Source organism: Chamaea fasciata, unplaced genomic scaffold (assembly GCF_029207755.1).
Source record: "Chamaea fasciata isolate MVZ Bird 193981 ecotype frontalis unplaced genomic scaffold, bChaFas1.0.hap1 SCAF_2, whole genome shotgun sequence".
Classification (NCBI taxonomy): Eukaryota; Metazoa; Chordata; class Aves; order Passeriformes; family Sylviidae; genus Chamaea; species Chamaea fasciata.
Window position 1 is genome coordinate 23,139,270 of NW_027094087.1, and position 14,433 is coordinate 23,153,702.

Sequence of the window (14,433 nt, forward strand, 5' to 3'; positions counted from 1 at the left end):
GCAAGTCCCAAAAATCTCATCATGTGAAGTACAATTTATATTCACATGCTACAGTTCTGGGCATTTCTAAGACTGGCCAGGCGCTTTTGCCTGTAAATAATCTGACAATGTGTTTTAATATGGACCAGACTTAGATAGGGAAACTGAAAGATAGCGCTGCCTAATACGTAACATGGGAGTGCCTCCTTAGTTAAAGTAAATGTCCTTTATAGTATTTCATCAAAATGCATATCCTCAGTCCTGCTAGATCATCTGTCCTTGGATAACACTGAAATTGCTATTTCCCAAAACAAGCTCTAATTGAACTTCCAGGTCTCCAAGCTTTCATCCTCACTAAACGATCACATTCTCAAATGGAACAACAGCATGAGTAATTTCCCTTGAACACTGAGACTAAGCATATGGAAAATGAATCTCTTCTGTTCCTTAGTAAATTAATCACAGGATCTTTTATTTTCCAGTCTCATCGTTTGCTCTGCGAGGGATAGCTCAAACCCCTCGCATTCAGCAGCTTGGCAAGTCTATTAGGAACCCAGTTTGACTCAGCACATAGTTATGCCCATGTCAGGATATTGTTATTCCAGCATCAGGACCCCTGGTAAGTGAGTCCCGTAACTAATTCAAAAATGAAAGGATACCTGCTCCTCTGCTTCCTACGCCCTGCTGTCTCTAAGCAATTACTTGTGTGCCAGCATCATTGTAAAGCTGTGCTTTAGTAATGTGTGAAAAGCAATTGAAGTTATGCAGCAACTTAAACATAGAAACACTTATTAATACCTACACTTACACTGAAGGGACTCAGGTCTGCTTTGCTCAAGTGATGAGATCATTTGCAGAGCCTTCTAGTCAATGTAAACCTGACTGACAGGTCACTTAGGCTTTCAATTCATCCCAGCAGACTACTGATGGGTATAAACTGTTCCTCAGACAAGCAAAAAGGCAATAACTAACACTTTACTGCTGTCTTTGTGAGGCTGGATGATACAGAGATAAAGCCTTCTCCCTAAGATCCTGCCAGCTGAAGGGAAACTTCCACATCAGTTATGCTGGACTTTGGGAAGATCTGTGAGAAATATTTTACATGGTTCTAGTTACCCCTCCTAATAAACTGCTGGAGCAAGCTCACCCTTTGAAACAGGTCAGTCGTAAACTCTTCCTTGAGCACATGGGTAAATATTTTCAGTGTCTTATTAACCCATCTCATATGCTTGAGTAATTCTTTTCCTGTTGTGTGGGAACACAATATCAAACTTTGTTTCACAATAAAGAGGTACTTTAGTAAAGTCCATAAAAGGAATGGATGCAAAGAAAAAGATTAAAAACTATATTCTCTCCAGCTACCAGGACAGCTGATGAGGACTTGAGGGTGTGCCGGGAAAATCCATGCTCAGAAAAACATGAGAAATCCTGTCCTCCAGGGCTGTCATTCCTGGCTCTCTCCATAGTCAATGGAAAATGCTGCTGCTGCCATAGCACATGGAAAGCCAGAGTGTGCTGCTCATAAAGTGATTTAACAACACTCAGCCAGATGAACAGAACAAGGGAGCTTATTTTTTAGAAGACCTGCGTTTCCTAGCAGGTAAAAATCTCTTCATGATGTGAAACAGCATTCAACCTTTCCAAGTGCTTTCTGAAATGCTTCATTTTAATATTGACAGTGTCCTGCTTTGAAAAACCTGATATGCACTGGGGAAGAGTGACTTAGAAGCTGTAGGAACATAGTTGTGCCCTTAGAAGCTGTAGGAACACAGTTGTGCCCAGTGTATTTGTCCTTTTCCCCGGATAGTAAGTGGTCAGTTAACACCCCATCACAATAAGCACAGTAGGGGTTACCTGATAATGGATATGCCATGGTCAGGGCTCTTGGAGCAATTGGTTAAAGATTCAGAAGGATCTTTCAGAAGTGTAAACTTGTAATGGCTGCAGTACTGCGCAGTGATGTAAAATCAATGCAGATGCAAGCTTTAATACAAAGGTAATGGGGAGGCAAAGACATAAATAAGGAAAACTACGACTGAAGAAAGGGCTGGTAATAGAGGAAAGCGCAAAGCGAACACGAGTTGCTGTCATTTCTGATAAATTATTTTTAGGTAGTTCCTGCGCAGGGCTTTTCAGACATGCAGCCCAAAGTGCTCTAAAGATGAACTAGTATCTTTTTATGGTTGAGGAAACTGAGGCACAGAGAAAGGGTGCTGTTTATATGGAGTCAGGTATTCCATGCCAGATGCAAAAGCAGATGTCAGGATTCTCACCTTCCTATTTTAAGCCCCACCATTCTATGCTAAAATGATTTGTTCTGCCATTTCTGCAGTCTTTCTCCCAATATATACTTTGTTGGCTAACAATAAATTCGGCTTGCTGCTGAGGTATGGGTTTCCCTAGTCAGGAGGGCTATGTCTGTATTGATGTACTCTTTTTCTACACTCCACTTTCTCTTTATTTTCAACATTTGCACAGGTACAATAAGGTTTGCTACCTAGTTCAATACCAGGTACCTTTGCATAGAGCACTTGCCACAGCTGAATGCACACTGGAAGGGCTTATATATGTATTCCAAAGAAGGAACGTGTAGAAGTAAAGCATAATGTCTATTTCTGTCCTTTAACATCTTTAAAGTCATTTTGTTCCCAGAATTACTGCAGCCTCTCTGGCCACACACAGTGCTTCATTGCCCTTGTTGTCCTCTACAGCCAGACAGAATTCTCCAGCCAAAGAGTACTCCTGAAAAACCTGATTTTCCACAGTTGATGTACTATTGCACGTATGATCTTTTTTCCATAAGGAAAACTATTTTGTTAAAAAACTTTTTTACGAGTTCAAAAATATTTTTAAAACTACTCACTAAAAAAATTTGAAATGTATCATTCTTGTGTTTCTCTCTTGCCCTTTACCCATCTTCCCGTTCTATTTGATGCTGAACCCATACATACCTATTTATTCACCTTTGCTTTTTCCTCCAACACAATTTTTTTGGTTTTACCTTTCTAACCTTCTTAACTTCTGAAGTTATTGTATTATGAACAGTTTTAAGGTCATTCAGAAATGGAGATGTTCCCAAAAATTAGAGAGTGGAAAGTGTAAATATATACAAATACAGAACATGCATACATTACCATTTTACCACATTAAATTATGAAGGAAATAAAAAGATGTATAGGAAAATATATTCTTCAAAGTTCCTTTTTAAAGTATTATAAAATCAAAGAATCTACTCCATTTTAAATTTTGCAAACCAGAAATAGCTTTCAAGAAAAGAAATTAATCCTCTTAAAAGAAAACAAAAACAAACCATAAAACCCCCCACCACAAGAAAATACCTCTTCTGTGTCTCTTAGCCTGAAATAAATATAAGCACTACTTATTTGTCATCAAGCATTGCTTCTGTTTTTGGCTTGCTGACAACCTGCTACAAGTCCCTTTTGATTCCCTTTTGGGATTTTGCTTCTCTCACAAAGCTAGGTAAGTGTTGCTCTCCTGAATCTCTTGGTACCTAATCCATTATTTCTGGACTGAAGATTTTATGCTTTTCTCTCAATACCTGTCAAAGGCATTTCCTTCTACAAAGGCACCATCTTCTCTTTTCCGATTAATCACTTTCATTCATTACCTAATCATTCAACAAATAAATGCTGATTGCTTTCCTTGGGAGGCAATGGTAGAAGTCCGGCTGCTAAGAAAAAGAGTAATATATTGAATGTAAAGTTCCATACCGAACACTAAAACCCGTATTTGCCCAGACTGTCTAAGTTTCAGAGGCTGAGCCTGAATAGAAACCAGTTTTCCAGGGATGGTACTGAGAATTTCAGAGTTCATCATCTACCCACAGCTTTAGAAAGTTATTGTTGGTACCTGAAGGGAAAGTGACTGTTTGCAAGAAATGTTCTGCTTCAAAGACCCAAAGGGTCTTTCTAATGCTGTCCTATCTTTCCAACAGTTTCTGTGGTGCCATGGTTAGCTTTTGATTGATTACTCACTTATATAATTCTCACATAGTAACTATGCTAACACTGAGAATCCCTTCAAACCATCAATTTCTTCCATGGTTTTTGGGACAGACACCTACAGTATGCTCCGGAGCAGTCTGAATGCTTGTAGGAAAGGACTTGTAGGTCTGTTCAAAATGCTCTTGCTGGAATATCTGTGGTCACGCAGCAGGAGAAAAGTCCTCATGCGGGAATAGTGGCAGGCTTGCTCTATCCAAGTTGTTAAGCATTCTCCATCACTACTCAGTTAGAGAAAACTACTTGCAGAACAGAGATTGTAAATCTCAGCTCCACAAATACTACTCTAAATCAGGGAATATGTCCCAGCTATTCCTGCCCTTTTTATGTGAATGGTATAGCAAGATTATCTGTGGTCCACGAACAATATATCATATTTCTTACCACTCAGACATCTCCCTCAAAGTCAGAAGAAGATCTAGGAGACAGGGAATATACACATTCAACACCAGCTCTCTGGGTTGTTGGTATGGTAACATGCATCTCTCCTTGAACATCCTTTTCTACTTCTGACTTTCAATATAATTTGTCCAACGTGTGACAAGCCTATGCGAAATCCCAAATTTTAATAAGCTTGGAATCTTCAAAATACAATAATTCCCAAATTTGCTAATCCCCCGAAAAATTCCAAATCAGCTAACAGCTTTGTATTAAGTCTATCCACTAAATTGCATTTTCACACAGTGAGAAAAATTACAGTATAAAACCTGAGATTTGAACCTGCTTAAGGCAACGTGGCTTATGTATTAAATGTGCCCACGTACAGCTGGGCCTATCCACATACATTTGCTCCAGTGTCTTCACTGTTTGTCCCATCAGGCTTAAAGTCCCCACATAAACTCCAGCCCTGCTCCCTCCCATGAGGTCCACAGCACTTCCAGAATCCAGGGAATGACTGTAAGCACTAGTGTGACTCCATGCTGGCTATGGGGAGATTGTTCACACGCTTCAAGTAGCGCTGCCCCTTTGGAGCATCTCAGGTTCCAAAGGATAGCCACAAGCTTCACCTCATTTCCTTGCAGTTGTTCATGCTGCTACCAAGGCAGCTGGATGTAGCTATGAAGAATGCACAGAATAGATGGGATTTCTAAAAGACCACAGTTTACATGTTCTCCTTGGTCATACCAGCTGTGCTAGGTAGTAGGAGCATGTCCAACGGGCTTGGTTGGCTCTGGATGGATGCAAGGGAACAGTCCCTGCTTCCAGAGGCACTAACAAGGGAAGAAACTTGTTGGACAGACACTCCAAATTTGGATAAAGTTGGATTTAGAATTGGAAATAATTGGCTCCCTGTCTCATGGATGAACAGCCAGACAGCACATTATTGTAAACCATTCTGAGATCTCTGGATGATAAATAAATAGGTAGGCACAAAATAATAGCAGTAAATTGTTATAATAGCAATTTCCACCCAGTGATATTGCAGAAATCCAGTAAAGTGCTTTGCCTTCTAGTGGTGTCCAACCCAAGAATTCAGAAAGAAAGCTGCAAACATTTTCAGAAGTCAGTACACTTCACACTTTCAGAGAAGTGTTCCCTTTTACAGGTTACTGTGAGACAGGGAGATCCATGAGACCTTTGTGTACATGAGAGGATACACCTTGGTCTCTACTGTCCCACAAAAAAAGCAAACAACCCTGGCTCATAGAGGGCAAACAGCTGGAAAGCTCTGACAGATAAAGCTAAGAACAACAACCTAGAGCCATCTTTGACTTTCCAGCATCAAACACTTTTCAGTTGTTCCATTTCTTTAAGCAAGTTGGAGCAGGTGTCAGCTGTGTCTGGTTGCACACAAATGAACATTTCTCCTTGATCTAACATATCAAATTTCTTCCCAATTTATGCAAAGCCTTCCTGCCTGTCCCCTTCTTTATGGAGCTCTTGATTTTTTCTGTTTGATCCATTTTCCTGCGCACTGTCTGATCCCTGGCTCTTCAGGGCACAGCACACAACCAGTTGCACTTTCTTTTCCAATTTCTATTTTATAATTCACAGCAGATTCCACTGCTTCGAAGTTAGGACACATGAAGATACAAAGTCAGACTCTCAAAAAATGCACACATGTAAATGCAGTGAAACAGCCCAAAACACAACCAGATGCTCCCTTCAGAATGTTCCCTTTCCAACTTCATTTTGTGTTCACTTAAAACACCCTCTGTACCTTGGAAACATTCCACAAAATCTTTTGTTGGCTACATGGGATTCTCCTGAGGGCTAGGATTTCCTGTCCTCACCTATTTGCAGGACTTTTTCCACTCTGTCCAGAGTTACACCTGAAATGGTAAAAATGAACAGCTTCCATACTGGAGTGTTTGCAGTGGGACAGAAAGCTGTGCATTCCCAGGAACCACCTGCTTGTCTTCCCCCTCCTTGTCCACACTCTAAAACTCAAAGTGTTTCCCTGAACAGGCAGAGTGCAAGAGGATGCTTGGCTTCCCTTGGAGACCATGGAGAGGAAGCTGTCTGCACTTAAGCAGTCTCTGAATGCAAATGCTTTCTTCGGGTGAAGTGGCTCCTCCCCAGTCTTTCAATTTGACAATGCTGTCCTAAGTGCAGTGAAGTTGTTATGCTTCTCTCACCTAAGGCACTCAAATCATGAGTATTTCAGTGGGGGAAAGGTGAGCCAGCTCGAGCCAGTTTGGAAGGCAAATGACAGCCCATCCCCAGAACCTGGCTCTGAGCAGCTTGTGAGTGTGAAGAAGAGCTATGATTATATTTTACTTCATTAGTTTTCATTTCCCTGCTCCTCTATATACCCCACAGGCTGTGTGAAGTTCTCTGTAGAAAGAAAACTTGGTTTGGAAGGGCAGAAGGCCATGCCTTTGGGATGCCAGGATTAGTGGAGTCTCTTGAGAGGGGACGCAGTCCTCAGGCACTCTGTTGGAGCATGCACAGGCCACGGAGAAGGGCCACAGCGGTGCCACCTATGCCTTGTGAAAGATGGGCTGTTTTTCCAATGTAGGTTATGGACTTGACACAGAAATTGCCATGGCAGATCCTCCTGCCAGGTGTGTGAAACCAAACCAGATGATCCTTTCTGGCCTTAAAATTTAGCTACAGCAAAATCTTATCACATTTCTTTTTTCCCTCAATAGAAGGAGTTTTTCTTCACAAAGCCCAGCCACATTTTTTTTTTCATTCAAGAGATCCACTTTTTTTTTTTTTTTCACTGAGAAAATTCAGAGGTCATTTCTCTGCTCTGAGGTTTACTTCTTTTTGTTACTTGCTCTTTGAGCTGTGAGAAAAGAAAGTGTCTGTCTTAAAAGCTGCTCTCACTGACTGCAGCACAAGCTATTCTGGGTGTCATGTGATAATGGCTCCCAGCTTTTTTTGGGCATCTGTGTCCATTTACAAACCAGAAGCCTTCTGTCTGTGTTTGCTGTTGCCTCCCCCTTTTTGAACCTGGTGCTTTGACTCGAGCAGCCCGAACAATGGTACTGGTGAGATCACACAGATCATCTCTGAGAAAGAATTGGCATCATAGGCTATTCCTCACACCGGAGCTCAGCAGAAGCATTACAAATGCCTGGGAACGTATTTTAATAGGTTGATGTTAATGATTTATAGCAGTTCCACAGCTGTAGTCTCTCTGGAGCAAACAGTTGAGTGTGTTTTGCTAAAACTTTAATCAGCACCTCAGCCAGTTGTAATAACAGTCTCCATTCTCATCCTCCTATATGTGAGGGAGTCAGGTCATCCAGCCAAAGGTCAAGTAAAGGCTGACTGCTGAGAAAAAATACATTATTCTGTGAGGCAAAGGTGATTTGACTCGAACCTTTGGCAGGCTGGTAAGGATGTAAGTGCCCAGCACAAAACCTTCCCTAGGCATGCTAGTGAAGGGAGCCAGGACTGACAGACAGACTGGCAGTCTTGCCTTCACCCCTGGGAGTCCTGGTACAGTGACTGCCAGCAGGACAGTATCTAGAGATCTCAGTGAGAGAGACTGCCATCTCAAAGGGTTAAGAAAAATAGTGGGAATGGACCCCCAATTCCTCTACACCCCAAACAGTGAAGAGGCCAGAACTTTGCTCTCATTTCATATGTGCAAGCACAAACCAGATCAAATATGGTGTTTACACAGTCAGTAGTTTCACTGGGAGCCAGCTGGTCAGCTGACAAGAGGTGGGAACCATGTTATGCAATATCTATTTATTTGATGTACTTATTTATTCATTTTCTACTGAGGACGCTGCAATCTTTAAAAAAGTTCATCTTCCCAGAAGCCACAAAATACATTTTCCAGTCCTGTTGACCCTTTGGCTTTGTGGAATCAGAGCCTGATGCATCACCTGATAATCATATTACATACCTGAGCGCTGCCTTTCATCCATTCCCTGGTGCGGGTTGGTTACGAATCACACGGAATGAATACCGATAGGGTGGCATTTACACTCCAGGCATCCTCACTGGCTACACAGCAGGAGCATGAAGGTCACCCACTGAATTGGTTTGTGCTTCAGTCAATATTGTCCCATGTGCTCCAGCAGTCCTGTTTTCAGAGAGCATTATCTAATTGAAAACCAAATCTCTGCATCTGAATGCCAGCCAGGAGGCTCACCCAGGTTCCTCCTTTTCTCTGTGCCACAACCACTCGTATTTGATACTAACGAGTCTCATCTTTTCCAGAAAAGAAAAAAAAAGAAATAATGAGAGCTTATTTGAGCACTCTGCATGAGAGAGGTGGAAGCTGAAATGGCAAAGATGGGAGGGGTAAGAGTGGTTTCTAAGGAGTTGGAAAAAAAAAGCTGCGAAAAAGGCTAGCAACGAAAAATAGTTCTATGAATATTGATGCAGATCTTTAAAAAATACTTTTTGTTCTGTTTGTTCTGTTTTTCTTGTTGCTTTTCAGACTTGTTCTTGTGCCTCATTTTGACAAATGGAAGATCTGAAGTAAGCAAATTTTGTATTTTCACATGCATTTGCACCTATAACCCCAAACTAAACCATTGCTTCCAGTTTTGGGCCCATCCCTTTAGAAAGGACATTGAGGTGCTGGAGCATGTCCAGTGAAGGGTAAGAACACTTATGAAAGGTTTGGAAGATATCTTATGAGGAGCAGCTGAGGGAGCTGGGTTTGTTTAGTCTTGAAAAGAAGAGGCTCTGGGGGCACCCTATAATTCTCTACAACTGCCTGAAAGGAGGCTGTAGCCAGGCAGGGGCTGGTCTCTTCTACCATGCCTGCAGTATGAGGACCATAGGAAACAGCCTTAAATTGAGACAGGGGAGGTTCAGGTGAGATATTAGGGGGGAAAAAAAAGCACTGTCAGGGTGGTCACACATTGGAAAAGGTTGCCTAGGGAAGTGATGGAGTCATCATCCCTGAAGGTGCCTGGATCTGGCACTGGGTGATATGGTTTACTGGTTTAGGGGTTACAATGGTAGTGCTGGGTGGATGGCTGGGCTTCATGATCTTAAAAGGTCTCTTCCAACCTTGATGATTCTATTATTCTATTTTTGTGCTCACTATAAAAGCATATCTGTTCCATCCAAAAAACCCCCAAAACTAGGGCCTTAGAAATACATTAAATCTTAAATTCTCATGACTGATGGAGACATTTCTTTTGGGGAAAAGAAAAATGTGCACACAAAGGTCCTTGGCTTATGCAGTGTTACACAGGAGGCCAGGGAGAGCCTTGAGCACAGAACCCAGGACACGAGTGCCAGTGTTTCAGTGAAGGACCACAGAGGATTGCTTGCAAAATGGCCTTCAGTTACTGAGCATGTGAGCAGCTAAGAACAGTGGTGAACCCTGCCAAAGATCTGCCCACGCATTTCTGCTGCCTGAGCAGCCACAGCTCACCCCTGTGCTTTGGCTAACCTCCCTGCAGCACAGCAACGGCAGTGCTCTTCCAACAACTGCCACTCAGCTTCCTCCCAGCCATAGCTGAGGGACAGAAATCATGGAGAGGAAATTTAACCATCTACTCTGATTTCCTCTGTGTGGGGGTAAAAAATTGTCAGCCAGGAAACACAGATGAACACATAATTGGTTATTGATAAGTACCAAGGGCAGCAGCAACTGTTTGCACATCAGAGCAACATCTCTGACAGTGCACGATGTCAGCACTGATCTGCTTTACCCACAGAAGGAAACATTCTTCTGCCACAGCATCAGGCACTAGGGACAATTACCCAGCAAACACGGAGGAGAGATGTGGCTGATCTGCTCAACCAAGGGAGTCCTGCTGCTTTCCTTGCTGGGGTCATTGTATGGTAATACCCACAAAAAAATCTTCCTGCTATGTGCCATGGGCTGAGGGGCTGCAGTGCAGGCCCAAAAGTTTTTCCATCAAAATGTAACTCTGCTTACTGAAAAATGATATACACTTCCCTGGAATTTACACTGGGATCCTAAGCAGCTGATGGGGACTGATGAAGCTTTGCAAAATCAGGTGCCATCAGGTTTCCAAACCCTGCTCTTTCTGTCTCTGGAGAACTTCATTGCCACACACCTGGGGCTCTTCAAATTGCTCTTTAACTCTTTCTTCTACTTCTTTCTCCTTTCCTCCCTCTTTCTAAGCCCAAATATCTTGTTTTCTCTCCTTTCTCTAACCTGGTTCAGTGTCCTTCTGCTTTTCTTCCTCTGCCTATGCATGGGTCTCTTCCCTCTCTTCCCCTCTATTCTCCCCCACCTCCTGTTCTATACCCAATTTTTTTTTTTTGTTAGGTCCATATAGCTATCCCCTCCACTTTTCTGTTTCACTCCCTATATCCACATCTTCCTTCCTCCATGTTCTTTCTCTGTCTCTCATCCTCTTTCTTTGCCACCTGCCAATTCTAAGCCTGTGCTTTCCAGTTCTTTTTTCCTTGATGCCACTTCAATTATTGGCTGATTCTCTGCTTGCTTTTCCCTCTCTCTCTATCTTTTTCCCCCTCTTCTCTCCCTTAGGGACTCAAGCTTGTCTCTCACCATTTGTTTCAAGGATGCCATCACTGTGGATTTTTAGACATTTGCAGGTTTGTTTGTTTTTATCATCATACCCCTCTCTTGCTGTTTAGCTGCTTGTCACTTCATTTTCCTCTCTCTGCCTACCCCCAGCCAGAGCATCATTATGTCCTTTCTCTGTCTCAGCCCATCATTTCCCACAGAGGCCATTATTATTAACCATGCCGGGAGATGTACGAGCAGGGGTCAGCAGGGTCAGCAGGGCTCTGTTTCAAATTGATGGGAATCAGAAATGGAAGTGGCACAGCAGGCAGGGGGACGCTCCATGTGGAAAGGAAGCAATGGCTGAGCTGCAGAGGGAGAGCTGGCAGCTGAGCCTGAGGGGTCTCCAGCACCCACACCCTGACAGATGCACCTTAATTAACGTCCCCCCACCCTCAGAAAGCAGGATGGAGCCAGTGAGTGTGAAGGATTCTCAGTGATCCAGACGCTGCCTGTTGCACTTTAGATCAAGCCTCATTTTATAGAAACACGTCTCCGTCAGCCTCCTGACATCTTCAGGCCAGACAGAAATTTCTTTCAATTAAAGAGCTTGCAGGAGGATCCCATTACTGCAGCAGGTATCTCAAGTGCAGGAAGGGGGTGAGAGAACAGCTGCCAGCACTGAGCGGGGGAAAGGATGTAAGAGGCTATGAATATTGGTTTCTCATGTTGATATGAGGAGAAAAGATAAGTCCCAGAGCAGTGTTTATTTAATGACCTAAGGAAGCAGAAGCAGAGGGAGCCTCATTCTTGGTGCCCTTGAGGATGCTGATTGTGAATCATCATGTGGGGGTTCCTCCTTGAGACAGGCATCCTGTAGCAAAGCCTTCTTTACCCCACGGGCATCTGCTCCAAGCTCTTTGACAATTATCGCTCCCTCACTCTCATAGCCCCAAAACTCACAGCTCCTGGCAAGAGAAGAGGTTCTAGCTGCATTCCTGTCCTGAGCATCACATTTATAGGACAAATGCTTTGGAGACTGCCAGACCCATTTAGGGAACAGCATCTTGAGGCAGCACATGTTCTTATCTTCTTGTGCAACACCTCAGTACAAGCTGCACTCTCTTTCAGATACTTAAGGGGGCTGCATGGTTTTAATAATCCTGTTTCTTCACATTCTTGTAAGTCCAGGAATTTAAAGTAAGGTTACCTTTTAAAACAGCCTTCAGAACAGTGAAAAATGCATATGGGAAAGGATCGCTTAAAACTGCTCAACCAGGCCTGTCTCTGTTGCCTTTCCCCACAGGCATCATTTAGTTATTGCCTGCATATAAATGAGGCAGGCTTTGATGGAAGAGCTATCGACAAGGGTATCTCCCTCCATTTTCTTCTCCTGACATGGGGAATTCTGGAGAGGAGAGAGCCTACACTACAAATGGTCAGAAAGGAAGCAGTCGAGTAACAGAGGGATAGTTTTGGTAGTCCTCTGCTAGGCTGATGTCTTCTAAACAAGAGCTAGTAGGGGGTCTTTGAGTCTGCAGGCTAGCTAGCTAAATGAATAGCCTCTGCCGTCATTAGTATTTTGATGGTACTTTTATATTTAAAGTCACTTTCAAAAAGTGTTTTCTGGACAGCTCTCCAGAACAAAGCTGGAGAAGCTCCTTGTGAAGTATCTCCAGCGTCATAAAGACAAGGCACACCATTTGCCACAGAAATGTGAAGACAAGTCCAAGTGGATTCTATTTACAACCTTAAAATTGAATTTCCAAGCTAGGGTTTGACAGGTGGAAACAGGCATTTGTAACGTTCCCGCCTAGATTTATGGATGTTGTATAACCACTAGATTAAAACAGGAATTACAAAATGGAGTGATGTGATAAAGATCAGCAAAACAACAGCAAGTATCAGTAAGACAACAGTCACAGGGCAATGTTTCCCAACACTATATTCATTTTGGAGCTCAAAACATGCAGCTTCCCTGATTAGGTACAACACCTTGTACAATTCCCAGACACTGAAATCCTGGCCATGAAGGCTATAAACTTTGAGGAGGTCTTGAGACCTTTCCAAATGATATGAAAATCTCCTTGGTTAAAAACCTCAGCTCCCCCCACACACACTTTCTGTCATCCAAGCCATCCTTGTCAAGAGCAACAGATTAACATGCAACTGGGGCTTACAGGTCAAATTATAAAATGAAATATGCTGAGAAGAGGTTCCACATGTGAAATCCGGATCAGCTTTTGACTCATTCTCTCCTGCAAGCTCTCCAGTACATAACTTTGTGAAAAACTGTTCCCTGAACACAAATTAAGGCCTTTGAGGCATCTGGGCTAATTTTTTTTTTCCTGCAAAGAAGTGTTTTCAGTAAGAAGCTTAATCCCCAAGTGAGCCAGGTCCTGATACAAACACCCATAGTGTCAAATTCCTAGACAATGACAACCACAACCCTATTATTATTTAGCATAAGATAGGCCAATGATATAGGAAATTTAAACAAGTTTGTTCATGATTTCAGAGGAATTTAAATGCAGACATTTCAAAAAAAACCTACAAGCTACTGTGTGGGCAAAGAACTTCATTAGTGATCACTGTGTTTTCTGAAAGAGAGCTGCAATAATGAAATACTTTTTCATTCCCATAAATAGAATTCATGGAAACATTCACCCTTACAGAAAATAATCTTTTCCTGCACAACTATGGATTTAAACCAGCAATTATGTGTAAATTGAAAGAAGCTGTGAAAAAAGTTAGAAAAAAATTTAAGACATCTAAGGATTGAAATCAAATAATTTTCACAACCTGTCCTCTAATCAGCATCTCAAGAGTGGTCTGAAACTTTTAAGGATACATCTCACTCTGTTTAAATTAACACAAGTAGTTTTCCAGACAGGTCAAATTTGGCTGAGTAGCATTACATTTGGAGGCACAGGTAGGTGCCAAGAGGTGTGTTACAACTCTATCTCTGTGGAGAATGCAGCCTCTTCAAAAGGCAGAGATAGCTGACTTTCCAGTTAAGACACGGTACATTTAATTTTGACTACAGCAGCCACAGGAGTACTGAGGAAAACACAACTTCATATGGCAAATCAGCGTTCTAGTGGCTCGCACAATCTCACATTGATATGCAGATGACATTACTTGTCTTCTGGGATATGAATAATGCCATAAATGACACACAGAGAGTATTTTCTTAAAAGCAACTACTGCTTTAAATGACACACTCTGATGCCAAGCAATGTCTGATCAATTTTTAAGGGCATTTGATCTACAAACAAATCAAGTTCCTGAAAGATGCTCAACATCAGCTGCCACACAAGGAAGGAAGGTGAGCAGAGACAGACAGATGAGGGAGATGAATGGTCAGCAGAGTTTGGGGTGGGATCTCCTAGTACATTACATATCTTATACAGGAATAATGGAATGTAAATACCAGCACATCTCCAGTGACCACTTAGTTTCGACAAGAGAAACAAGGACTTGGCTCAGTGGCTCAGCAACCGCACACCTAGTGAGAAGCAGCAGCCCAAGAAGAACAGAGGGCCCCAGGGGCTGTACATAACT

The 14,433-nt window shown here is 42.5% G+C and overlaps 1 protein-coding gene across 5 annotated transcripts in view; it reads right to left on the minus strand.

The window, feature by feature from the left end:
• The window catches only part of LSAMP (limbic system associated membrane protein), a 993,127-nt gene that overhangs the window by 84,237 nt on the left and 894,457 nt on the right, over positions 1–14,433 (minus strand). The window lies entirely within an intron of this gene.